General features: G+C 36.7%; 1 protein-coding gene across 7 annotated transcripts in view; it reads right to left on the bottom strand.

Annotated features, from left to right (window-relative positions):
• The window catches only part of NLGN1 (neuroligin 1), a 315,570-nt gene that overhangs the window by 120,418 nt on the left and 169,739 nt on the right, over positions 1–25,413 (bottom strand). The gene's annotated exons all lie outside the window — the stretch shown is intronic.

Here is a 25,413-nt window from a genome sequence, read left to right as displayed (position 1 = left end):
CATTATAACAATGCCGAAATTTTCTTGGTGACACCAAAAGCTATCAAAATCAGCTGCAGGATGTCCCCTACTTATTTACATATTTTAACAAGAGCCAGGGAAAAAAGAAAAGGACTATTTATCCATGGGGCCTGGAGATCCTCTTGTTCTATTAAACTTCATAGTTATTCATTGTATTTGCCTCATTTTTTTTTAAACAAACGTGGAAAAATACATCAAGACACTTTTCTGACTGGGAAAGAAGATAAATACTGCAACCCCAACAATATGCTATAACTACACGTGAATATTTTTCCTTTCCAAATGATTGCTGAAAAGATGCAGTAGCACATGATGAATTAAAAAGGTCCTATTCTCTATTTATAGAACACCAGCATAATTACAACACAAAGAACGCACTTATTTCCAGCTATGTGTATACAAGGAAGAGACTAGCAAATTGTAAGGCGAAAAGAGAACAGCGAAAGTAGTAATTATGAAGATGGAAAGAATAATTTATGAAGAAACAGTATAAGAAATAATATGCATACCTTGGCTAAATAATTATTAAATGGACTCATGATTACTGCGCACAAGTATTTCAAGGATGTAAACGTGAGTGAATTGCAAGGGGACTTTGCTAGCATTAATGGGTTGAAGAAAAGCAAAAAAAAGTAAAAGCAAAAAAAAAAAAAAAGCAAAAAAACCTGTAACACTTTATATTTTTCATTTGTAAGCAATCCCAGGCCCTTTAAATTCTATGTGTCTTGCTGGTGACTTTCCATAAAGATTATCAAATACCATAATTAAGTGTACTTTTTTCTTTTAAAACACTACCTTGCAGTACTACAAGTGGAATGTTATGACTCTAGGTTTGTTATGTATTAAAAGTTCAGGGAAAAAAAAACACTTAACAATTGTATTCAGTGTTTTCAATAGGAAAATGAAGGCAAAAGAAGAGAATAATAGTATAAATAATTGAAAACAAGTAGCATGAAGGATCTTGACTTATAACTTTCTGATCCAATCCCAAATTCATAACACAACCCTCAGTAAAGTGAAAAGGAAGAGTTTTTGAAGCACTTGACAAGGGCATACACCCTTTCTAGAGCTGATTGAAATCCTTCTGTATATGGCTGCACACAGCACTACAGAAATGGTTGACGAGACTAAGGAAAGCAAATCATGTATCAACAAAATCATCAGCTAATGCTTAAATAGTTTGGTTAATAAATGAGAACAATTCATTGATTCTATGACACGGAGACACTACCAACAACTGGATAAATATCACCAAATGCATTTTTCCTCTCTCAATGGTACGGATAAAATCCTGTTCTTTATAGTTGGAACAAGTGACAAGAGACCAACACTTAAGTCACACAACACATGAACAAATTGGGGGCCTTACAGACAGGCTGCTCTGGACAGCAAAACTATTACATTAAAAAAGTAACTAAACAAATTCACACAAGAAAGTGCCATCAGGAGCTATTAAGCATAAAGAAAGTCATGACAGAACTTTCTGATTCAGATATGCATTTGTATCAGCCTGCAAAACCAAATCAAGAAGCATAGGGAGTTGGGTAGGGATTTGCCTTATGTTGTTCAGAGGTACAGAACATATAATCCATATGGTTATCTCACTTGAGAGCTCATGGAGCATCATTTAAGCTTTTTCAGAAGTTTTTGGGCACCAACTTACACATACTACTCCTCTTTCCCCTCGCTCCCCTCTTTTAGGGGCTCTCATGTAGCCTGGCTATCCTAGCTAAAGTTCTTTTTCTTCTAAGTCCATTGAAAAGCTTTACAGGATTTTATAAACATCAGTGAAGCCTAGCCTATATCCTCAGCATGAAATGTGGAATTGTTCTATCAAATTATTGTGATAAAAAAAAAATCAAATCTGATTTCTTACAGGACAGGGTTCCTAGTTCTGCTAGTTAAGTGAGCATTAAGCAGAAAAAGCTTAAGAAACAGCTTTCTTCCTTTTAAAAGTTCATTGGAGTAGCACTAAATGAAATTAGTACCAAAATTAAGAGTGAAGAAGCCCTCACTGATCTGAGTAACGGCTTCTGCTTATTGACCACCCCACAAAATCTAGTAATACTTAAATTAAATTCACTAGTATAATGGTCCTGTTCCCCCTCAAGGCTGATACAGCACTGAAGAAACCTTAAATGTGCCAGTGTTCATGTCAAGCTTGCTTGGAAAAATAAAATAAAATGCATTATCTCAGCTGTATAATTTTACGCCAGATCAACAATTCATTTATGGCGAAGGTTGTAAACTTTTTTCAGGTGTCACTTGAGAGAAAAGACAGTTTCTAGCACCTCACTGGATCCACATCCTCTGAGAACTTGTGGAAGACAGGTAAAGTTCCTGAACACTAAGTGTTCAGTAATCCTAATCTTTGTTCTTTTTCAAGAAAGGGGAGAACAGAAGAATCATCGACCTTTAAACTGCTTCACTTTATTAATTTTCAAGTAATCAGAATTATAAAACTACCTATGAGCACTTGAAAGATGACATGGATCAAGGTTATTTCAATTTGTAAGTCAATCGTATCTTGTAAGTGAGAAGGGAAGTAGTAATTTCATATTTTGACTTCAGAAATGCTTTTCACACAATCACACTTTACATTTTCATAATTGAGACAAAGAAATACAGTATAGGTCTCAGAGAAGGAAGCAACAGAACATAATTCTAGGACAAGTCATACATTTTTACACTTTCAGCAAGAATAACCACCTGCGCAAATGCAAGATACTGAACAGTTGGTTGTGCATCCATTCTTTCCAAAAAACCCCCAAATCTCAGAATTACAATGGATCATAAGTTGACCATCCCTCAAGCTGTATCAGACAAGACAGACATCATAAGGGGTTATATTCATAATATTTTGTATGGAAAAATGCTAAGCTTTCCATCCTATTAATTAGTGGTACGGCCTGCAATACAGCCTATGCAATCCAACTTTGAGTACTCCATGAAAGGTGTGGGTTAGTTGAACCACAAGTCTGGAAAACACCATCTAAACCAACAAATTCCAGGAAACTATCTATGATTAAAATGGTATCAGACCCAGAGAACCCAGAGCAGTGACATTTAAATATGTAAGAGGTGGCTGCAAAGATGAAGGGAATAAAACATTCCCCATATCTCATACATGCATGAGGCAAATAACAGCAGGCTTAAATTGCAGAGGTAGAAATTTTGGTATACAAAATCATGGAATCATAGAATGATTTAGATTTGTACATTATCCTGGAAATCATCTGGTGTAACCTCCTCAAAACAGGGCCGACTTCAAGTTCTATCTTTAAAGTTATACATTAGGAAAGAAAATCTGTTTCATGGTACGGCTATAAGAACAGACTGCTTCCAACTATTGGTATCTCCACTATTTGAAACCAAGAACAGATTGCAAGGGAAGGAAGAGTCTAAGAATTTTTGCTATGTTTGGGAAAAGGAATGAACCCCTTGAGGTCATATTCTAGCATTTGTGACCTTGATTCTTTAGCTCCTTCATACCTTGCACACACATGAAAACACATTTGCCTCTATATTTAAAGATTCTGCAAAGCAGCTTTGCAATGTTTAGTGAGAAAGTACACGTAGGGACATTCATACATCACTGACACCAGCCATGAAAAACAAACTGCATTATTTGGCAAACATCAATTTATAAAATATCGTTTAGTTGTTTCTCTGCAAAAACCAAATTAATAAGTGTTATTGTATGAAATATTCATGAATATGCATTACTATACAAACATTTTGCACAACAGCTGCGAGTTGTTTACTAATTCCTGGTTTAAATCATAATGACATTATTCTGAGGAGGTGAATATTGCTGTAACTATGATTATAAGCGAGGATTAATCAAGTAGCCAATGGAATAAACAACTGCATTAGCACCACTGGTGTCACAGGATCTTGAAAGCCACAATTTTCATTAAAAGTAGAATTTAAATTTCTATGGAATTTCTATTTCTACATGGCAACCATGTAGTCATCTTTATTTCGTCCTTTCTCCCTAGGTTTTCTCTGTCACCGTTCCATGCCAAAGCTGGCCGAGATATACGTCTGTATATCTTCCACTATACTTCCGAATGGGTTTTGGACCTCTACTCTGTGCTGGCGGAATGGGGATATTGGACAGAGAAAGCTATGCAGTTCCCCAAAAATTGGCTCTTCAGAACTGCCTGCCCTCAGGAACTGATTTTTAAATTTTATGTGGTAGGTATTTCCTACTTCTATTTTGTCACATATGATTTTTTTCTGCTCTTGCAAAGTGCAGAGGTTTTCATAGCCATAAAGTTAATTTTTTACTTCCATTATTAATATACCAGTATTTTGACAGCCATTATAGGAATATTCATTAATAACACACATATTAGGGAAACCAATTAATACAATGCAATAAAGGGCATGAAATTAATCTTTTATAGAATATAAATGAAAAGCATACATAAACTTTGATCTTCCGCCTTGAAGTGTTCTGCAGGAATTTATTTGATTTTATTTGTTATCATAAACAATGGGTTTACATGTCATGCATATTTTAGGCAGGAAGCTTCCAATAAATCTTTCATTTAAAACACATCTGTAACTATGCATGGTAAACCTATACATACAAGACGACTGCTATCAACTCTAATTGTTCATTGATAACACATCTGATTATTTGCCCCAAGGCAACATTATGAATTCTAAGTTGTTTTTTCACAGTTGTAATTACCGTATGTTTTCATTAATCTGATTCTGTTAGCTCACTCTTTGATTAGTGATCTTAGTGTCAATCAATTATTCTGCCAGTGCATGCATCAAACCAATTAGAATGGATTTGGGAAACTGGAAATGTAATTTTTTAGTTCTGAGGAATTGTTCCAACAATCTGAGTCACAAAAGCTGCTTTTTAAACGTAAGTGACAATACGACCCCTGTGTTTCCAAGGGGCTGTAATTTATTCATCTGGACAACATCCAGTATTTCTCGGTCCATTCTTTAAAAAACTGTAAGCACATAGATACCTATTAAAAATATTGGTAAAACACAGCAATTTCTTTTATGTTTTGAACATGTCAGAAAGAGTGAAGGAGAAGCTGCTTTGGAGCAGCTACACACTTGATGGTGTTTCTTAGCAACAACTTCTCAGAAGTTTGCGAGGAACTGCAAATAGGATTCAGGCAGTACTTTGTAGTTCAGTAATAAAGTTCCTTGCCCCTAATTAAAATGACCCTGAATCTCTTTTGTTTATGAATAGCATATTTAATCCAAAGAGTCTAGGCACCAAAGATAAATTTATAGTTAATAAACACATGCTAAATTACTGCTGTAATTTTGGTTGTGTAAGACAATCTCAGCAAAAATATGAACAAGTTCTGCACCCTGTATTTGAAGCAATTATAAACAACATTGGCTGTCATTTAAAAAAAAATTTAAAAAATTAAGAAGCCTGTATTGAACACAGGAGTGGAAACTAAGTTGTAGTTGTCATAGGACAGTAAACAGACTGTTTATTTTTAACTTAAAGAATGCCTATACATAATTTTTGTTAAAATATGTTTTAGCAGCATTATAAAAACTGAAGATTATTAATCCCAATGCTGACAATATGAAGCATAGTTAAACAATACATTTTTACATGACCTTTGTTTACAGTATTTAGTTGAGGCAAAACCCCCCTTTTTTAGTTATTGGCTTTTATTACAATAACTTGCCCACAGTGCCAACTTTAGTATACAGAATACAAAGTACACAATTCTGGCTATAAAATAGATCCTATTCACTTAACCAATTTCATTACAGTTAATCTACAGCATGAACATCACAGAAATCAAAGCAGGTACACTTTAAAACGGACCCTGGTAAATGCATCTACGACTGCACAGATGACAAACTCATAGTACGTGCAAAGCACTGTTGATATAAAGCAGGATAATATGAATCAATACTAAAAGTAAAAATGAATATTCAAATAGCATCACTATTTTGTTCATTTCATCAAATTTAACTCAAGAAATGTATTTTGCATTGGAAAATTGTCTCATCTTGATAGCATTAATTAGGAATTATATTGGAATGACCTCCGTGTTCTTCAGCGGAAGGACATTAACAAGGTGTTTGAGAGGGAAGACGTGTAACTTGGATTGCAAAATTTTTTTTTAAATATCTTAGTTCATAGTATCTTTCTGGATCATGACCAGAACCATCAGGTACTCCTACTTCTCCAGCAACTAAGAAAGAGATGCTCTTGTCAAATCTATATGGCCTCGGGGTATTTCAGAAGCCTCTGGGCTAGCTAAAGGGCTGCTCCAGTCTAGTAAATCCCTTGAATAATGCCAGCAAAACAAGTGGCTGATACACCTCCGTACTTTCATTTGGGAAAGCACCACAGTACAGCTGTTCATTTGGGCAGGCTGCAAATTAAGACATCTCACAGCATGTCACCATCTCCTACAGTCATTCAACTGCCTATGTATTTGGTGGCTGATAAAGATTTAAGTATTTCGTATCCAAGTGAATATAAACTGAATGGAAATTGAGTGCCTTCTTGCCAACTTACAATTTTGCTTGGTGCTTTTATTATTGCACATTAGTTTATTTTTATACTCGGATCATCTCTATCTGGAACATATCCTAATTTACATGAAAGCACTCAAGTTCCATTTCTGAAGGCCAAGTATTTAGTGGGTTGCAAGTCTCCAAACATATCAGAGACACCCCACCACAGAAATGGAAAGCTGAGAGCCTTTCAGCTGGCTGCTCATCCCTGACAAGAGGATTTCTACCTCGGCCACGGCTTTCACTGTGTCCAGTCCCATAGGTAGGAGACCCAAGTGCTAAGAAGATCACAAAGCAATGGTCATTGGCTTTTAGGATCACTTTAATTGCAAAATTATCTAAATTAGGCAGGTAAAGTTTAGAAAATTTAATTTCACAATGAAGTGTGGATTTTTTTTTTTTAGTTTTTTTAATTTCCAGTGGGAAGCAAACTGCAACCTTTGATTAGCTCAAAAGTTACTTCATGTTTTGAGGACAACAGTATCTTTCCTAAACTATATGAGTTTATCCAAAGATAATAATAAAAAAAGGTGACTGAGGATACAGCCCTAAGGAGGTGCAGGCTCCTCTCCAATGGTGCTAGTCTTCATTATGCTTTAAATCTTAAATTTGCCAAGCCAATTCTCACACTTGTTTCTCATGTTTGATAAATGGGTACACTGCTCTTGCCAAACTTATTTATATGATCAACAATTTAATTGCAACATAGTAAATATTAAAAATTCAGCCTCCTAATACTATTATTTAAAAAACAAAATGCATCTTAAATGGTCTGAAATACAATTTCCATGCTAAAGACTGAACATTTATAACTGTTATTTATATTTCTACATTAGCAAACATCCCTCTTTACATTCATGACTTCAACACAGGCCATAAGTACATTTATAATTACAGCTTCCATTCATGCAAATGACAGTTATGCCTCAGTATTTATCAATGGAAACGCTAGAGAATTCTAAGTGGAGCATGACACATCCAAAATCATTAAAAAACCTATCTATCAACAGTTGACATACAGTAACACATTGAACAGAGTTAAATGTTTGTCTTTGGAGATTTTGTGCATTAGCTTAAAAAGTGATTGATAATGCCAGAATTAGTGATGGATTTGTCTGTGGTTTGCTGTCGCCTGTTTATCTGAGATGCATTACTGGAAATAATCTCCCTGCGAAATAAACATCCCAATATAAAACCAAGCTTAATTAGAAACTCAATACAAGCAAGCCATTTACCAAATCATAAAGAAAAATGGACAAATTTTTTTTTTTTTGACAAAAAAATCCTACCAGGTTGCCTTTTACAGAGATAAACATTTCTGTGACAGACTATACAAGTCATGTCTGTTAACCTAACAGACATTCACCCTCACAAACATTAGCACAGAAAAGACATATACTTACAGTCACTGCCCTTAAAACAATGGTTTAAGCCAGGGTAAAACATGTCAAAAACCAGAGATAAAAAAAATAAAATCAAAGTTCACATGGGGCTATCACATTGTTTTAGATAGCTAAAGTCTTCTTGCATTAGGCTGCTTCTGAAAGGTTCAATCCAATAAATTCTTTAAACTATGCTTGTACAATAATTCATACCAAGTGTTCAAGGTTTAAAGCTACAGTACAGCCCTGATTGGGACAGCTTGCCAAAGGTTGAAATTCTATTTAAGAGTTCTCTCTGAACTCACCAGTTCTGATGTATCTTTATCTACAAAACATGTATGAAAGTGTAAGTGGCTCAGCAAGCAGCAATGTAGTACAGAAGTCCTCAGAGGATTACACAGATTTACTTGCTAAACTCCCAGTCAGTAGTGTTATGGCTTACCTATGTGTTTTTACAGTAGCTGCTACAGTGATTAAATAACAATGAACTTCTAAAATACAATAATGACTTCATAAAGTCCTTTGTTTCTTTTAGTCTGTTCTGCCATGGTTCTCCTCCTGGCAGTCTGATCCCTCCTTCAGTGGCTCTTCGGAGGCCTCTCTGTGCAGCTCCTCAGGGTTATATCCTCAATCATTTTTATGGTTATCTTTGGATAATCTCATATACAAATGAAATTTTGTCTGAACAAAATTTCAGATTCCACTTGAAATCTCTTCTTTCTGTGAATCTACAAGGGCACGTAGGTTAAGGCTGACATACCTGAACCAGCTTTAATGGAACTCCTTTAGGGAGCAATTCAGCGATGACGATGTAGCACAAATTGGCCAACTAATTCATCTTAAGTTTAACAGTGTTTTTCCACAATCTTACATGAAACTTCAGTTGTTCCATCATTACTGCCATCACTCATAAATAATGCAGAGGTATGTCTAAATATCCTACAATCATATCTTCAAAGATATTCAAATATATCCTGGCACACATGCTGTCTTAGACTCTTTGTAACAGTGGGTTCTTGATGCATGTTTAGGTCTCTTGATATTATGATGAGTGAAATCATGAGGCATAAAACAAAATAACTAGAATTTTCAATTTAACCTAATTCTATTTGTTCCATTCCTACATTTAAATTCTTTTCAGCATCATAACTTCTTACTGTAATTTCATAATCTATAGATGTTGCACACTGTCACAGTGTGGCTCCAGAATTTTAAGCTATACCTAGAACGATACATATTTTCCTTTCTTTAGCAACATTCTTAGCAATTTCAGAGATTAAGGCGCTTTGGGGGGGGGGAGGGGCGGGTGGGAGGTATGGGTTTTTTTTCCCCAGATACTGTATAAGAGTTGGCTGGGAAGTCCAAAATACCTCTTAGAAATATACATGAGCATAGCATTAGACGAAAGGAAGAATAGCTTCTCTGTGGAGAAAACAAAGTTAACGTGGGGTTTCCACATGATACTGCGGAAAAAGCGGAGTATATAAATATCTCAAAAGCAAAGATATGCATGGTACTTTTAATCGTGCAGATAGTCTCTATCTCAACTGAGAAGATCACCTATACTGAAATAGAAAAAAAACCCCTTGAAATAATTAATTGGGTTTGCATCTATCGTTCTAAAAGACCCAATTTCAAAGTTAAAAAGACAAAATTTAATTTCTAAAAATTCTAAGTTCATAACATTCAAATTCTTGTACTATATGTATGAATTACTACCTTTTACTTGTACAGTAGTGCAGCAAATGAGAAATATGAGAAACTAAAACCTGAAAGTGATATATTTAACTTACCCTGCATATCTTTCAATAAAGAGATATTTAGAATAACATGTCAGACACTGTTTATTATCATCATCACCATATAGTGCCACATTTACAGGCCAGCAATATCTTTTTATGATGCTCTGGTTTTAGAGTTGCTTTCAATTGTTCCTCCCATTAAAATTAGAGTTAAAAATATTAATTTACGCAATCTGAGCCATGGAATGACTTCAACTAAACTAATTAGCATAACCTTCTCAGATGTCATCCATATTCATTTTGCAGATTGTGGCAACGCTTAATGGCAGAACTAGAACTGATGAAGCCTTAAGCTGTTTTAGTGCTACACTTCATAAACCTGTGAATTCAGCAAATCTTACCGTTGCCACCTACAGCAAGCACTGTGTATAATGTTAAGTAACTGCTGTAAACTTCATTAAAGCCATCAAGGGATTTGGGCACTTAGTCACAGCAATGATTAGAAATAACATCACCAGTGTCCATGCAGCACCCTTCCCCAGCTGCAGGCTCCCCTTGACTCGTGGAAGTGGAGCAGTTATGTCCTCGAGGAGGTGACGTGCGTAGGTCGAGAGCATGCATGGCAGCATGCCCAGCCAGTGCAACTGTCCAGAGAGCACAGCTTTGTATCTTCTGTCACACCATGTATTATGGGAATCACCAAAAAGTGGCAGAGTCAAAGGTCCAGAGCCCCAAGACCTGTGCAAAAGCTTGTGTAACATCACCTGAAGATACTGCCTGGTCTTATGCTGCTTATGAGGTGACCCAGTGATACGCAACCCATGCTGGATATTGGGAGGTAGGTAGTTGCCGAAATATCAGCATTTCCTTTCAGAAAATCAGTTTTATTGGCAATCTCATCCAGTCTTGGGACCAGCAAATATGGGGCCATTCAGGACTACTACAGACAAGTGGGTTTGTGTGAAAACAAATGGGGAAGCCATTATATTCCTGATCTTAAGCTAGATACATCTTCCTGAGTGGTGCTAGAAAACAATTTGCGTTCCCATATGAAATGTTGTATCCTCATTAAATATAAACCATGAGTTACAAGTTTAATATTCCTTATTATTCATATCATATAAATATTCTGATAAGCAAATCCTAAAAGCCTGCAATCTTACTCCTAATCCCTTTAGCTTTGAGGACACTAATTTAGAAACAAATGCCTGACAGTATTTCTTAGGATCAGAGTTCTTCCTCCAACTAGCCTCTCATACGCTTATCTCCAGCCACCCATGGACACGCATTTGTTAATGGTATCCACTGGCTGCAAACCTTATACAATATTTACACCTTTTAAAAATTACAGCCACATTGCTTCTCCATTACAATACCTCACACACAACTTCTTCAAATATTAACTTTGCAAGAATCTCAAGAAAATACAGCCTGGCTTCATTAATGTTTATAGGGTCATTCAAAGTGAGAATATCCTTTACAAACAATTCAAATACACGTAAGTGGTCACGGACATACCCGGTTTATTGTTATTTTAATCCTTTCACATATGAAAGGACATAAATTCCTGTTAAATACACTAACCTATTCTTGTATATACATAGTCCAAACACCGTTACAGAAACCAACAATTTATCCAGGAGCCCCCAAGCCCTAATCCTGCTTCTATACCTTTCTAGACACTAGTGCTACAAAATGTGAATATAATTAACAAGCAAAAAAACCTTTCCACTGGACACAGATGCCTGTGGCTTCCAGGACAAGTAGCACAAACAGCAGCCTTCCTCTTGGTGATTTTTAATTGGAATTTTAATAAAGGCTCTACCACACTGGAGCAAACTGCCGTTAGCACAGCTCTGACTCTTTTAATCAAATTCCTTGGTGATCGTTCTTGGGACTGATTGGAATACAGAAAGTCATTTTAGCAATATTTATATTTTCTCTGATTTATAATTAAAATTTTTACTCAAGTAAAAAGACCAAAAAATTGTAACATCCTTGCATATATTATGTTGGATGGCTCAGGCTATGGGGTCAGATCAGGTTTTTATATTTCCATTCCAGTAGCACCCAGAAACACTAATAACTGCATTTCCTAGATAAGTGCCAAGCAGGCTCGCTATGCACCATTCTTCAACACACATTTTGCTCTTAACATGGAGCTGCAAATTCCTACAGAATTTCAGTGCATTAATATCTTCCGATAAAAATTTGTCCCTTATCTCATAAATGATTGTAATAACAACAGGTTACAATAAATTCAAATAACTAATCTTTAGTCTTCTTTGAAGGCAACCTCATCTGTTTACCAATTTCACTTCATTTTTAAAAGGACACATAGCAGCCACTACATTTATATCTTAAAGTGCACACTTTGTATTTCCTGTCTCAACCTGAATCCAAGAGGCAGAGAAAAAAAGAAAATCTTAATTGCTCTGTAAACTTTAGAATATGCATGTAGATTTCTTATATCATGCGAATCATACTATAGACATCAAATGATTTTGTTGAAGGTTTTTTCCTGAAAAGATTCTTAAAAATTGCAGCTAGATATACATATATATTTGTCGTTGGTTTGCATTCAACAAGCACTTGGGTCAAACATCATCTCATATCTCTGCAAATTAAAACCTCTCAGTAAACGGATGGCTAATATCCTTCAACAGCAAGAGATGGAATTTATTAGATCCCTTTCTTCAATGGCACAGTGAACCAGGTAATTGATGCAGTAATGCAAAACATGATTAATGCTATTGCCTCTGCTAATTCTAAACCTACCATGCAGTCTTTCAAATCCACTGTGGCAATTTCTGTTACTTCCCCCCACACTTGTTGCTGTGCTTCATATTTCTGCATCAGAAACTTCCTTAAAAAATGTTCTGACACAGTTATTTCAAGGAAGACAAACATGTAAATTCTGAAATATGCCAGTCAAAGTTTTTCAAAACTAAGAAGGAAGCTAGAAGTTTAACTCCAAGCAATCTATCCATGGTCCACTGGTTACTTAAGATTATGACTTAGTGAAAGTTATTATTTTTGCATCTAACATTTTTACCATATAATTAAGACATACATCTAACGAGTCCTTTTGAAAGGACAGTTCCTCAAAATCTTTTTTTTAATAAAAGTAAGCATTTTAAAGGCTTTGCATCAGGGAAAGCCTGATCATCACTGCTTCACCAGTGTCACTTCACTAGCAAAATTTTTTTACTCGGTTGTTTTTAAAAAATAAAATTAAAAAAAGACTAGTTTAAACATAATTGCTAGTTCAGTTTCTATTTCTGATTATCTGAATCCAGTTTTCAAGAATGCCATTAAAACCACACAATTCACCAGTGTGATGTTTTGCAGCAGGAGGGTAGGCACGACTGGGGGAAGACAGGCGAGCAGTGCCCCTTCTGCATCATCAGCAGCCAGCTGGGCTCTTACCAATTCTGCAGTAATTTTCCTTTCCTATTTTGTAAGGAGAGATGAACCAGGGGACAGGATACGTAGTTTAAATGAGGTGTTGAGCAACTTGTAGGAGGGAAGCAGGTTCAAAAGAATGTTGTCTATTTGGTTTTCAGGATGGCGATTGTAAAACTGGTCTCAGCAGTAATGAAGGGCTGAGGCGCTTATGCCTTGCATCCCACAGAGTACTCAAACATGTCTCAGTTTCATCACTTAGACATTATTGCAGCAAGGGAGGTTAAAAATAGCACACCAAACCAAAATAACATGCACAGGAAGACTTGATTTATAAAAACTATGTTCAGAACTGATGAGAAAGAACTTCAGGACATTGTGACTTGTATACTTGCTTGAACTGTCTCAAACTACAGAATAATAAGTTAACTAAAACTGCCTTCAGTTCCCCTCTATTTTCTCATTGTGCAAGACAAATGGCCACCTAAACCAGCAACATCTCTGGCAGATTGTGGTGACTTTGGGATGTCAGTATTACACTTTCAAGATTTAGCCAGTTCAGGCTTGACAATTTGAGCATCTGTTGGTCTTATTCTTTCATCTGATTTCCAGTCCCCTCCCAGAGGTCCACCTCTATCCTCCCTATGAAGTGGAAGTATTACAAATAAGAATACAGTGAGCGACTTGCCCAGCATTTCTTTGGTAGATGCTCAAACACAAATGATTCAGTTCTTCACTGCTACTCTGAAAAATGAATAATCTTCTCTGAGAACAAACTAGCCCATCAAAGCAATATAAGAATGAAGACTAGGAACAAAAATTTCCAGAACCAGCATCTGATTAACTGTTTTAAATAACACTTTATTTGTAGTTTGAATCTTTGAATATTTCTTGCTCTTAACAATTCAAAAGTTGTCCTTTCATTTTAAAATCCATTGTTTATGGATAAAAGGACAAGTTCAAATCACATTGCTTCAATCAAGCTTTGCTCTGGAGTAAAAGTTGGGGGTTTTTTTTGCAATATTCATATTTTAACATCAGCTTTGTGCATCTGAGCAGTTGTTGATGATCACATATACTCAGTCCTATATATGAAAATTCTGTAAGTGAGAACCAGTGTTCAAAATGAAGAACAAGCAAAGGAAAGTTTTCATGATCATTAAAGACGCATGCATTATTATTATGGGAAACACTTTAATTAAACGCTGTTAAATAACTGCCTTTTTTTCCTTTGTTTGCTACAGTGTATCACATCTTTCATACCTTGTTTAACTTACTATGAGTAGCAAGGGGGGCTTGCTCTTGACTTCTCACAGGGTTGCTGTAACATTAACGCTGACATTCTCGTTCACAACATCATCACTACAAACTTTCATGCTCTCCACCCTATATCCCCTGGCATTCACTTAACCAGCTTGGGTGGTAAAAGGTAACTGTGACCACCCGTTTCAGAGAGGCTACAGGCTAAACCATGAGTATGTTTAACATCTTTATGGCCTTTTCCAGTTTCCAGTCGTGTAAGCAGAAGAGAAGAATTCTCTTGCAGTCACAAACAGATCCTGCAACACTGCACCTACATCGCACTTAACGTGGGGGTGTGCGTTTAAATGTCCTTGCAACACACTTGCGTGACTACTGTTAGAAAACAGTAACAAGAATCTGCTAGTTACATAAAGAGCCCACCTAACCTAAGGGACAGACGGTAAAAAGTTTAAGTATGTTTAAAATACTCCAACATAAACAACTAGAAATGATCATTTACTTTCATATCTTTAATATGTTAAAAAATAAAATAAAAAAAAGTAAAACACTTACTATATGCGACAAGGAAGTCTCAAAACTAATGCTGCAGGACTAATGCCTCTAATCAACCCTTTGAACTAAGAATCAAGGCACGTTTCTGATCACTGGCAACAACAGATCCGTAGATTTAAAGATGCATTAATGCAGATCACTAATGCCTTCATTACACAAAAGACTCATGTCTTTGACACACTAGCAAGCATGGTTTCAAATGGAACAACAATATCTATTGCAGGGAAATTCTGGGTAAGGGGTGATGGGCAAACAAAGCAAAATAAACCCTAAGCTACTGTACCACATTCTGTTTCAGCTGTATCTGTGAAATTCTACCAAGTCATTTGGAAGCTGTTCAAATATGATTTGGAATAACAAAAAGCACAGCTTCATTTCAAAGCCAATATCGACAATTATTTTCCACAGGTCAGCACATTTAATGCTCTCAAACTGGAAAAAGCTTGAGCAGAATGTAATTTCTTTCTGTGGTTTTTTGGACAAAAATCGAGGAATATCCATCCCACAATACTCCCAACTCCATTTACTTTCTCACGTGGGATTCTGGATCAGCCTGTGAAGTCAGAAAGGGAGAAAATGCTCTTTGTGGAGGAAAGAACAGAAGGCAGGCAGGATGGGGACTGCAGAGCAAGTTCCTCTGCTGGCAAAAATTCTCTGTCTTCCAGATGGTGGGAGAAGGGAGCTGATTACATTCCTGTGGGAAGAACTGCATAGCCAAATATTTGCCAGGTGCTTCAAGTCTCTTGCTCCGTGCAATTGTCCTGCCCTCTTCTACTCCCTGTTGTTTAGTACAGAAGCTCCATTTTCAGGACAAATTGACTGTTTAGAGATTGGAAGAAAATGTTCCCGCTGAGGCCAAGACTAGCAGACATTTCTAGGAGTATAACTTAAGCTCACTTAATAGGCGCAAGACTTAGAAATCAAAGTAAATAATCTGAGGGAAAGTTTAGTTTATCACATCTTCTGGCTAACGTCCAAGAGTGCTAAAAGGCAGAAAGGGAACTCAAGGCAGCACTGAAGACCTCAGTTTTCTTAGCTGGACCTTAAGCTTGCATCAAGTTCTCTGTTCTCCCTTAAAAGGTTGAACTGCATATACCACTAGGTAGATGGAAAAGGACTACACATTAGAGGTTTACTGTATTAGGGGTATAAAGAACCACTCCACGACTCCTACACTAGCACCACTTGAAAATTGCCAAGTACATTAACAAAGCTGCAGCGTGACACTTCAAAATCATCCCTTTAATCACATGCCACTCAAGATCATACAAAATCACAATAAACATCAGACTGACCATATTGGAGTGCCCACCACTACTCTGAAGCATGTAATTTACTGCAAAGATTTACTGAAAAACAAACCACTTTTAGCAGAGCATTTCTAGAGAATCAAGGCAACCTGCAAATATAGTCAAATCCAATCTTTTCCTGCCATAAAAGGAACCATCCCCACTGAGTTCAGATGGGTGAGCTTCTGTAAGCAGGTATGAAGCTTCCATAATGCCCTTGAGAATGTAACAAATGTTTCATAATGATATGTGTGAAAACTTCAACTTCTTTATTCCATATGCCTGAGAGAAATAAAATGTCTGCGCTACCATATGATCCTAGCAGGTTTTAATGTATAAAGGCAAATAAAAAACCCTAAAAATGCAGAGTAGCAAACTTTCAAAGATTCAGAGCACAAGAACACATGCAGGACCCATCCCTACACTGCCCTTAGAAATCAAAGGCCTGAGATGAGGAAGGAGTGACTCAGTTTTTAACACCGAGCACATGGACTGAACTTGCATTTTCTACTGATTTGCCTAGTTGTGCCTCATCAGCTGCATTTCTTGTCATTGCATTAAAAAAAAAAAAAGAGGCAGTATGCTCATTACTAATGATACATATTTGATAGGCTTTTTATGCTGGTAGCTACATAATGAGTAAATAAATTTAGTAGCTATTAAATTTGAAATGTAAGGTAAGTAAAAAACACTTTTCCCCTGACACTAACATGTTTCTTAGACATACCAAAGCTCTCTCAGCTATGTAATAGAAAAAGAAAAAGCTTTGTCTTAATCTGTAATGATATTTCAGAAATGACTTTTACAGTACAGTAATTCTAGAAATGATGAGAAATGAAGACTAGCAGTGACAACGGAGTTTAGAGTTAAGCTGAGGTTCCTCCAGGGAGAGCACAGCTACCAGCATAAAAATATTCTTCTGCTGAGAGAATCCAGGTTTCTTGAAATACGTTGCGCTCTTCCAGTTTACAGTATTTTCACGTTAAGAGCAGAAGAAAACCTAGATGCACCCCAGAATGGACAAAACAGATACAAAGTGCCTACAAGGAAGATAAAAGAGCAACCTGGAATACAGAGAAGTTGCTTATCCAAGGTATGTTATTGCCCCGGCGAGAAGGTGAAGACCACAGTAGGTGCAACTGGAATATCCAAAATACACACAGTAGTAGTACAGTATGAAAGTCACAGAAGAATTATGAAAAGCTCAGGACAGTAGAACAACTTATGAGGTATCTCCTCAATGTAATCCTCAGCATGATCATAACTATTATACTGTCTGTTCAAAGTCCTGACTTTCATTGCAGGTGTATAAACTATAACCATTTATACCAGTGCAATCTGAACATAAGTTGATCTGAGAGACTCTCAGAGCTAGGAGATTCTTGGAAAAGAGAAACGAAAAAGGGGAAAAAAAAAAAAAGATAAGAAAAAAAAATCAGGCTTTCAGAGCTGAGGAGAAAAAAAAAAAAATATTACCTTATTTCTCCTTTCAGATACTTCAGGGCAATTTCATTCTTTCTCCCTCTCTTTGCACATAAAAAAGAAATACATGAAATAGGCCTAAACTTGTCCTCCTTCCTCAGCAAATTATCCCAGTAACTCCAATGGGAAACCTGCCAGTAGGAGCAAACAACATGAAGCATAGCTAAACCCTGCTGAAAGTCCAGAAAATACTGACAAAGAATTGGACTGTCTTTATTGAAAGATTCATAACATATCAAAGACCAAAAGTTCAGCATCATTGTGATTATCTGAGCAATACCAGGCAAGAATATGCATCCAAAACTCAAGTGTAGTTTGATTGCCACATGGTTAGATTTAAACTAAACTTGGATCTACAGAAGATTTTACAGTCCAAATTCAACTAAACATCTTTAATAGCTCTTCCATGAGCATAACTTTATGCCATATTTTCTAAATACCTACCTTTTTCTCTAGATGTTGCTAAAAATATGCAGGGACAGGACACATTTAAAGATTTTAAACTTATTCTATAATTCTATAGGTCACGTCATGCTCCTGTTACATCATCACAGTTCAGGAATTACCTTGAGGAAATCAGTGCAATTAATTACAAGGCTTCACTTCAATGAGAGAAAAGGATTATCTAGACAATTATCTCTAACACCCTTAAGTAGCATTATTCTACTTCCCCCCCCCCCCCTTTCTCTGTGAGACAGACAATATCTATTAATACCTTTTAACTAAAGCTTGAGACTCAAATACTTATTTTTCACACTAATGACACCCCTACCTCAGTATACTTCTAGAAAAAAATTATTTGGAGATTAACTGTATGAGGTACCTACCGCTTTCAAATCCTACTGATACCAGGCACCCTTCACATCCAGGCAGAATTCTTGAATAAAAGAAACATTCTTTAATTTGTACACCTTCCAAAGTGCTTATTGGCTATGTCTAGTAACCTATTTGAAACTCTTGATTGCTCGTGCCAGATGGGTTAATTTTTCCAAGTGCTAAATGAAAACATACTATGTTCACATTCAAATCAGAGGTATATTCCCAGACCAGAACACTGTAATCTCAGATCTAAAGAGACTCCACAGCAGCAAATGTGATTTTATTTATCTTTGATTTCATGGGTTGTGCCAGTCTTTGCTTCATCTGCAATAGCAATCCCATTTTCATGTGTTTAGTTTGATGTAAAGGTGTGAAAGTTATGTTAGTCAGCTTCCCTAACTAAAACTGTTATATTTCAAACTGCAATTCATGGGGAGGTTGGGGGAGGACACCAAATGATCTAACCTGTCAGTCACAGACATTTTGAGATGCCTGATACTAATTAAGCATATCAGCTCTGATGCCAGACTTCTGTAAGACAAAGGGCTCCATCAAATTGATAAGACTCTGCTAAGCAGGGTTTAAAATTAATTCATAATTTCTTTTATGTTTGTCATGTTTTGTGAAAATGAACTGCCATTCAATTTTTCATAAGCTCTGCACAAGCAGAAGCAGCTTAATTTCAGGCAGTGTGCTGACAGGCCTGGGTAGTTTTATGAACAAATTATGATTACACACAGTGATCAAGCTCCAGATAATTGAAGCAGCAAACCAACCTATCCAACATGCAAATATTAATGGATGTCCCCAAAGTCTCTTTGAATCTGCATAATCTAAGAAGTTTTAGCTTCTTTTTGCATTTGGAATATTTTCAGCATAAGTAATTAAAAAGAATTATCTAAAGGATCTTCCAACGAAGACCATTCCATCTTAGATTTCCTACTGTTTGGAGACAAAACGGAGTGAGCCTATGGCTGTAGCCTGACATTCAGAGCATATGCTCTGGAAGGGCTACTTCTGCATCCCATTTCTGATTGTGAAAATGAACATGCTCCAAAGTCAAAACTTTACTCATCTATTTTTAGGGGTGCTGAATTCACTGTTCTCTAATAAATCAGCAGAGCTTTGAGAACACAGCACCTCCAAAAATACCAGAGCCAGTGTGTCTGAAGCTTTAATGGCAGAAACATGGCATGATAAACTAGAAAAAATGTAGGCCAATGGCATTAACTCTGCCTAAATGCCTAATATTTTAAGGTATCTCGGAGTTCTAGAGTTAACAGATATGTCTCAGTGCAAAATACTGGTATCATCAAGAAAAATCCAAAGGCTATTGCGAAGATTTAGTTAACTTCTATGTCTAGTCTACTGGTGAATATCAAGGCTGTGAATTAACTAATCACAGTGAAAACCAGTAAAAAACCCTGTCCTTAATATTAAAAATCTAAAGCCACAATTTGTTTCAAGCTGGCAAAGAAAATGGTGAGACTCGTTGCTTTAGGCATTGGGGGGAAAAAAATAGCATTAATATTGTCAAGGCAACAATGGATATATTTTACTATTATTAGGTGGAAAATTGAAGGTGCTGAAATCCTTCACTTGCTTTGTAATAGCTTGTTTAGTAAAGGGGGACCGGAATAATCGTTTTTCAACTTTAATATTATTATAGAGAAAGAGAAAAATGGCGTCTGCGATCTAATGCTGAAAACCATTTTCCTGCTGGCTATGAACAGCTATGTCTATTTTGACAAATCTATTGCTGCAGTAAACAAAAGAAAAACCTTTCACCATCACTTCATTAAGAGAGTCATGAGTGGTTTTCATTGATTAGCTTCTATTGTAACAATAATCCTCAATATGCTGCATGCGAGCACTGTTGTGTGTAAACAACTACTAGTGATTAGTGATCAATGAATAATTTTAGCCAGAGAGATAAATGTAATTGGATGAGAACATATTAAGAGCTACTTCGTTTCATTCTCCTGATACTCAAAGGAAGAAAAGAGATGTAGAGTTATCCCACCTTGTTAATTAGTATTTCCTTATGAACACAAACATTAGATTTATATTAGGCATTACATCTGAGATGTATCCCCCCAAATAAAATTTCATATAATCAAAACTAAGTCCTGCATTGCTTTTTGCCCAGACTTTTAAAAGATTTCTAGTTATTAGTGTATATATTTCTGTTTATTTTACAGATGTACCAAACCATTTTACAGAGAATGGCTGTAAGAGCTACACATTCAATGGCTGCAGCAGCTACAGGTTTTCACACTGATGAACTGCAACATTAGAAATGAAAGGGAGCTGCAAATGCAGCATATTCTGGTCAAGTTGTTTATTCAGGGCCCTGGAGCCCTCCCGAGTGGCAACGGCAGACGGCCAGTCCACACGAGGGACTGAACAAACACAGGGGCTGAACTGACTGCAGGTAAACCTCATTTTTTGATGCCGGGGTTTAATAGCTTTAGCAGGCACTTGCCAGAAGATTGACGTGAAGTAACACTTCTAAAATCACTGGGAGGCATGTGGCCTTTTTTCCCCACATCTGGTTTCCTAACAAAACATGAGTGGAGCAATATTAAGCAAAACACAATGTTTTGCACTTTTGTAAGAAGCCACAGAGCATTAAGTTCAGTCTTCCTTTAGCCAAATGAGTGTCCGATCCCTTCTAATGGCTGGTCCAGTTTTATAATTGTGTTCTTATTCTCTTATGGAAATAAAAGCATACTATATACCCTCTCTCTGACTTCTGTCTATTGTTACAGATATTTATCCACGTTTTTCCACTATCATTCTCCCCTGGTTTTAAGGTGACTCACTCTTTCTTTGTTCGGTTTTCCTTTCACTTGAATGCAAATCACAATGCTCTTGATGACCACACATTCACACATAGTATGTTCTCAAACTAAGTCACATCTACATTTCAGATTCAAGTAAACATACCAATAATGTCACCAGCACTCTAACTGTCCCGAAATGAGCTTTAGTTGTAAATAAGACTGTCCTTTGATATTTCTGACTACTTTTGACTGTTCAGGCTGTGTGATGAATCCATAGGTGTACTTTGTTCTTAGTCTTTCTCTTCCTTCAGGCTCAAAGATTACATAAATTATTGAAAAAAAATTGCACTGTGAAGTGAAAGAACTGACTAGTACCCTTTCAGAAAAGCAGGTCCTCAAATTGTATGATATACAACTCTTGGGCTATGAAATTTGATGTAAACTCACCAAAACATTGCACAAGTTTTGATTTAAATCCAGACTCTAGCAAGCTAGCTATGGGGATAGAAACGGAGGTGACTAGTACAACGGGGATCTCCAAGAGGCAGTGAGCGACTTTTAAAAACCTACTTAGCTAGAGATACAACACCTCCTACAGCACACCCAGGAGTGCAGAAGCAGTGAGTGGGCACAACTACTGCAAAGATGACAATTATACTTAACAATTCTTATAAATAGGGCTGTGTAACTGATGTGGGAAAACAACATGAGGGTAAGGGCATGGCTGGCCTACCCACATGGCTTTCACCCTGAAGACGATGAGATGGGCACCCTGCAAGTACTGGAAGAGCAATTCTTCTTATTTTATACACTGTAGGATGAGACATTTTTACCATGCTTCTTCACAAAGCCCAGCAACAGTCTGTGTCTTCAGAAGTGTTACCTCATCCCTTTGTGCTGTTCTTAACACACAGAGGATGTGCTGTTATGATCTGAACTAATATGCCAGAATGGTCTGGATCAGCACATTCAGATTTGTTTCAGCTGGTCATTTATGACAAACACTGATGCAACATTTCTAGTTTCTCTTCCAATTACAGTCAGAGCTTGTAGCGTTCTGTCACTGCCCCTACAAAATTACTCCCCATTTTAACCGTGCTTTCCCAGGTGAGGCACAAGTAATGACTTCTGGCAACATTCATTTCAGTGTTCCTTGCCAACATCACACCTCTATTAAGGAACACCTGACAATCACAAGGCTTGCCAATATCATCCTAGGGCTTGTGTACCTTAATGAACTTACAAGATCAGTCTACACGAACTAACATCTTCATTTGTGAATGCTAAATCCTCTCGACTTGAAAATTAGAAGCCTAAATCAGACACTTTGAAGTTCTCACTGTGAATCATTATTTTCTATTACTGTATACATTGTAAATTGCTGCAGATAAAAGCCTTGTCGTTCATTTACAACTGCTCGGAAAAGTAAATTCCTTTTTATTAGCTACAGCATGTGAAGTTTTGCAAGTGGATTATTAAAAGCACCTAATTGTCCTTTGAACCAGTAAGTACATATTTCTCTTTCCAATTGAGACTTAAGTTTCTAGAGTACCAAAATATCCTACTAGATATAGCAGTTTTATATAATGTTTTAATTATTTGTGCAAAGCCCCAGACTAAGTTCTCAAGCCTTTAGCTTTCTTGCTTTATCTAAACAAAAGATTATTCACAGGGTAACAATTAGGCTAAATAAGAACTTCAGTGAAAAAAAAAAAGTAAAAATAAGGTCAATAAAGATATAGCTAGTTCAAAAATACATTTTGTTATTCTATCACCTACATAACACATGACTGTAACAATAATGCTGAAACAAGAGTACCAATTTCAGTGATAACTGCACTGAAGAGAGAAGCATCTCTCTCAAAGCTGTAATGTTATTACAGGAATGGCACTACAGAACTAGGCACATACCTTAAGGCCTGCAGGGATGATAGATGCAACACACTAATTCCTGATGGCTAAAGGATGTTATTACACCGTAAAGGTCATTTGTTCAATCTTGTGATACATCTTCAGCCGAGAATGGCAATTTAGAAACTTTAGCTAGAATGCTACAATCAAGAAGTAAGCTACAATGGCGGCTCTGCAGGTAAACAAATCAATGACCAAAAGAAGACTTCAAAAATTAGTAATACTCTCTTTTTGAGAGACAGGAGAGATGATGGCTGCTACTTGAATTAATTTATTCTAATAATTTCAACACCTGTGATTCTTTATTTTGAAGTGATAGCATCAAATTTCCAAAGGACAGTAGAAACTGACACAGTAATTTTGAGCATAGACTAATAATTAAGGATTCAAAATACCACATCTGTAATTCTCGGTATGCCTCAGTGTATGTATCCTCATGGGTTCCCCCTTGCCCCCCTTTATTTTTTTGAGGAAGACATACACAGAGAGAGAGAGAAAGAGAATTTGGTATATCATGCATAACACTTGAAGTTACAGAAGCTTGTTTTGCAAAGGTTTGCAGGGTGCGTATTTAGCAATGTTAGTTTTCACAGAACACTACAAGATTAAAACAGAAAAAAAAAAAACTTAGAGAAACTTTACAAAAAATAAAGTTCATTTCCAATACGTAGGTACTGTTCTGGAATAGGAAGCATAACACATCAATGCACAAAGTTGCTGTATGACACTTCAGAGCTGGCTGCCATCAGATCTCAAGAAAGATATTTTGATAATCCCTACCAGGAACTGCTACTCCACTGCCTCAGGACTTCCTCCTACCCCTTCCATGCTTCTTGCGAGAGCTACTGCACACATGAAGCCCCTGCCTGGGCAGTGGCAACAGCAATAGCAAAAATAGCAAAAACTGCCATCAGGGATTTGTTGTATCTGCCCCCAGTTGGCAGACCTCGTGCCCTTCCCTTGCTACAGCTCGGGCAGCAAAACAGTAAATGAGTGTTAAATAGAAACTGAACTTGATTCTCTTCATGGTGACATTACTGTGTGTCCTTTGAGTTCGGTGGAGACTCACCCAATTTACATGATGTTTGAAAGAAGTCATGGATTATGATAGGATCTTTGTGATTGCACTTTCATTACCAATACAGTGGAATTACCACTTGATATTACCAATATCAAGTTGGTTTGGGGTCCCCCCCCCCCTTTTTTTTTTTTAAAGGTCTTCATATACCTCCTTCTCTGGCAATTATTTTTAAAATAATAGAATAGATACAGTAACAGATGTTTTACTGAAATATTGTCCATAATGAATCCTTTATATGTCTTTATTTCCTTTTTTTTTTTTAAACAAAGCCATTTTATTCTTTGTCTCACAACATTTAATTAGATGTACTTAAAGTTTTTAGCCAAGCAGCTTCTTAAATAATTAAGGAGTTATATGGTATGCAACTATGTAGTATTTACTTATAGTTCATGTCAAAAAAGGCAGTAATGATTTGATATATACTGAATCCTGTATGTTATTAATTTAGGTATATGGAAGACAAGGATTTTCTTTACTTTTTCCAGATATAGCTTGATACAATATGTGCATCATTTATCTGAACACAGACTAAACAAGCCATGAAGGTATCAGGAAAGGATTTAATGCAACACACTACAGCAATACTAACTCTACAGGATGTAGGGAAACACTGATGCCCCCTGTTCTTTCAACAGACTGCCTGTCATTTGAGTCAAGCAGGGTAAAATTACTCAGTTTAACCAAGGAGACACCACGTATTTGTCCAAAATATTTTCTTCAAGGTTCAGCTCCTTCATGCGGTCCTTTCACGGGTGGGACGAGAACATCCATAAGGTTCATTTGGCAGCAGAAGACCATCTCAATCCGAATCAGTCCTGACTTTCCCAAGTGTCCATGCTTAGGTTTACTTGAGGAGCTGCTCTGACACCTATCCTGTCTGCTTCTCAAGAGACGCTGTCTGCAATTTAGGAGAGGCAGCTATGGAAAAGTTCAATGTCACATTGTGTTAAAAAGACTGCCCTTTTAATCTTTTTTCAGGTTATTGCACTCACAACAGAAGAGGAGATTCCTCAGCTTGGAGACCTTCTGGAGCACAAAATGCAGCAGGAAGAGCACAGGAGGCACCAACAGCCCAAGGCCCTGGGATTCCCAAGACAAGCAGGGAGCAGAACTACTGTCAGCTCTCAGGGGACAGGGAGGAGTATGTTTACC

This window comes from Mycteria americana, chromosome 7, assembly GCF_035582795.1.
Source record: "Mycteria americana isolate JAX WOST 10 ecotype Jacksonville Zoo and Gardens chromosome 7, USCA_MyAme_1.0, whole genome shotgun sequence".
Taxonomy (NCBI): domain Eukaryota; kingdom Metazoa; phylum Chordata; class Aves; order Ciconiiformes; family Ciconiidae; genus Mycteria; species Mycteria americana.
The sequence above is the reverse complement of the archived record's forward strand: the minus strand, read 5'-3'. Positions and strand labels throughout refer to the sequence as shown.